The sequence below is a fragment of the Ruditapes philippinarum genome, unplaced genomic scaffold, assembly GCF_026571515.1.
Source record: "Ruditapes philippinarum isolate M1 unplaced genomic scaffold, ASM2657151v2 ctg4854_1_1_1_1, whole genome shotgun sequence".
NCBI classification, from domain to species: Eukaryota; Metazoa; Mollusca; class Bivalvia; order Venerida; family Veneridae; genus Ruditapes; species Ruditapes philippinarum.
Genome location: NW_026854760.1, coordinates 43,207 through 46,661, shown reverse-complemented (window position 1 = coordinate 46,661; position 3,455 = coordinate 43,207).

Genomic DNA, 3,455 nt, shown 5'->3' with positions numbered 1-3,455 from the left:
TCACTTTCAAATTGACCTGTTATAAATAATGGCACACCAATAGTTTACTGTCTAAGCCCTTTTTAGTAAAAATAACTATACATAATATATAAATTGTTATTTTAATTTAGACTATGAGTATGTAAGGTTTTTATTTCTTATTTATTAATTAAGAATTAATTATCTGTTAATTTAAAAATCTAAATATCTGTCACGGTTTAGAACTGTTCACTATTTAGGCCAGAAAATGTGTAAGGGCCAGATAGTTCAATCGCTTACAGCCGCAGTACATTATTCTGTGGGTCACAGGTTTGAGTTCTGGTCAAGCTGAAAGTTTTTCTCATCCAGTGACTGCATATAACCATGAGTTTAATTCACTATGCTCTGTAAACATCAGAAATTCAAGGACATAAACCAATAGAGTGGGGAAATATGTTGTGGTTTAGAACTATTTCATTATTAAAGAGAAAATGTGTAGCCGGCCGGATAGCTCAGTTGGTCTTCTGAAAGTCATGGGTTCGAGTCATGGTCAGGCAGTTTAAGTCAGGGTTTAGAAGTGGTTTTTCAACTGACACATGTTTGATTCATTTAATAGATTGTATTTTATTTGAAATGGACAAAGGCTGTATTGCATGATACTTTTAGATCTACAAAAAGCATTTGATAAAAAGCATTTGATACAGTTGATCACACTATACTGCACATGAAGAAGTTCTTTTTCTTCTTCTTCATGGAACTTCAAGCATCTGCCATATGTAATGACATTCTTACATGGTTCAAGTCTTATCTCTGATAGCAGCTGCTTGATGTGGCTGGTACTCCTTCTACTACTGCTCTGAGTACCTATGGTGTCCCCCTGATGTTCATTTTAGGTCCTCTTTTATGTCTAATATATGTCAATGACATGTCTGCAACCTAAGCAATAAGCTTTTATTATATGCACAGGCACAAGTATCAGACCTGGGAAGAAAAAATATGACCAGATTGATAAAAAACTTGTGTTCATCTTAAAATTGTCACAAACCAAAAAAATGTAAATAATGACCCCCTTTAAAAATATACTTTAAGTTAATAGTATATTTTTAAAGGGGGTCAGTATTTACATTTTTTTTTTGGTTTTTGACACTTTTAAGATGAACACAGTTTTTTTATCAATCTGGTCATACTTTTTCTTCCCAGGTCCGATACCGTGCCTGTGATTATATGATGATGACCCAGGTATCCTTGTATCTGGTAAAATAAATCGTAAGATTAGTTAATTGACTATAAATTGTCTTTGCATCTTGGCAAGACAGAGTCTTTTCTTTTTGGTTTAAGTTTCAACTTAAACTGGGCCTAGCCTCCAGGTCACATGAAATGGTACTGCTATAAAGTACACATCTTTTGTTAAGTATTTAGGTGCAAACCTGGATCAAATTCTTTTGGCGTCGCCCTTTGATGCTTTGCATCAATGCTTTTCTTGTTTCTATTGTAGGGCAACGCTTTTTTGCCCTACGCAGATTGCGCATGCGAGGGAAAATACTGCTTCCGGTCAATTTTTCATAGCAACGGACCGCGTCGTAAAAAGGTCTATAGATTTAAATCATAGTTCTTGTTACGTTATTCCATTAAATGCGTTTAGTATATCACGTATTATTTTCTTACGCTATTGCCTTGTGTCACAGGGTTCTTGTGATTTTGACTGAATGTAGGGGAAATTTTGTTTCTTTCACCACCATTTAAAATGACTTAAAACTGAAATAAGGATTTTAAATGTTGATGGTTCACTAAAAGATGCCAATTACAAAATAATATTTTTTGCTCGTCTAAGATAAATACTTTTAAATCATGTTAGGTATGACACAATAATATATAACATTGTTATTGTTTTTGCAAATACCTGAAACTTTTGTTTTCAATTACTAGGTGAAAGAATATGTACTAGTTTTTATTGAGATATGCCTTTACATGCTATAATTGTGTCTGAAAGACTTTCTTCATGGTACAGTATCCAAAATTGCAGTTTTAAGACATAACTTTATAGTGCGAATAACATTTGCCACTTTTTTGTACTTACTCTAAGGCCTTTTGTGTAATGCATTCACAAAAAAAGGAATAACTAGGCATAAATGCATTGACTTTCCGACGAGACTATTCAAGTGCTTATTCATTATTTCCTGCTAAACACACACACGCACGCACACGCACGCACGCGCGCACGCGCGGCGCTGGAGCTCGTATAATTAAGATAAGACATTTATTTTTCCAAGCTTAATAGATTTCTGAAATAAAAATATCAATTAAGGTTTACAAAAAAAATATCGCGTGTCGTAGGCAAATTCATAGAACTCTCAGAGAAACAGGTTAGCACAACGTTAGTTCTTACTTATTAACTTTAAACAATTTGTTACACTTAAATAAATTTGTTCTCTATTTAAATTTCAAAAGGGTGATTTTATGTACTAAGCATAAGTTATAATTTTTCAAAGTTTGAGTGTTATACTTCCGCAGCAAATAATAGAGTAATGTATTAAAGCGTCAGTTATTACTGATTGATGATCAGCTCAATTAATTTTTTTTACCTTACAATCTGTTATAAAAAAACCCCAAAAGGTTGTCTTAGTATGTTGTCGTTGATTGATAACAAAAACAACGCCAACTATTTTCATTACTGATACTAATTACTTAAAGTTAAACATAGAAAATCTCCAACTAAGCTCTGACATTTTATTGATTAAAAATTCACACTTCATTAGACCTATACGATGATCAAAAGACGTATAAAACAGCGGTATCTGCAATTGTGAATATACTTATCTAGAGGTTAAGTAAACAGTCATTCAAATCAATACTGATTACTGTAACAATTTCTGCCTGCAATTTAGTCATTTCTCGAAATTATTCAGAAAAAAGAAAGTTCAGATTTAAAACCTTCGTCTGATTTGCTATTGATTGTATCAGTTTAATTTTTTGTTATTTGTGGTCCTTTTTATACCTGTATTAAAAAATTTTCAGGATAAGGATGATGTATCTTTGTCCGTCCCGGTGAAAAGCTGTCCTGATGCCACGCTGTGCGTCCGTACTGTTAAAATCATGAGGCTCATTTTTTAGACATTCGTAGATATGAGAACAAAGATCAACAAGAATGTGCGGCATTCAGCGAACGCTCCTTTAAAGCTGTGTCGAAATTGATGTGATTTGAAAAGTTATTAATAATATTCTTTTTGTACTCCTACAATCCTTCGGTTATACTTTATATTTTATTGTATGTTTTAAATAAAAACAAGAAGTAAAGAATCCCTTTATTTAAGTGACGTACTGAAAGAATAAAAAACTTTCCGAATTTTAAGACAGTCATCTTGCAGCCTATAATGGAAAGTGTATTCATAAAATCTTTTGCATCAAAGATACATTGAAGATATCAGAATAGGAGCAAAGAAAGCGTGAATCTGTCTTGGCATTATTTCATATTGAATGTGTTTTTCTCATCTGTTACT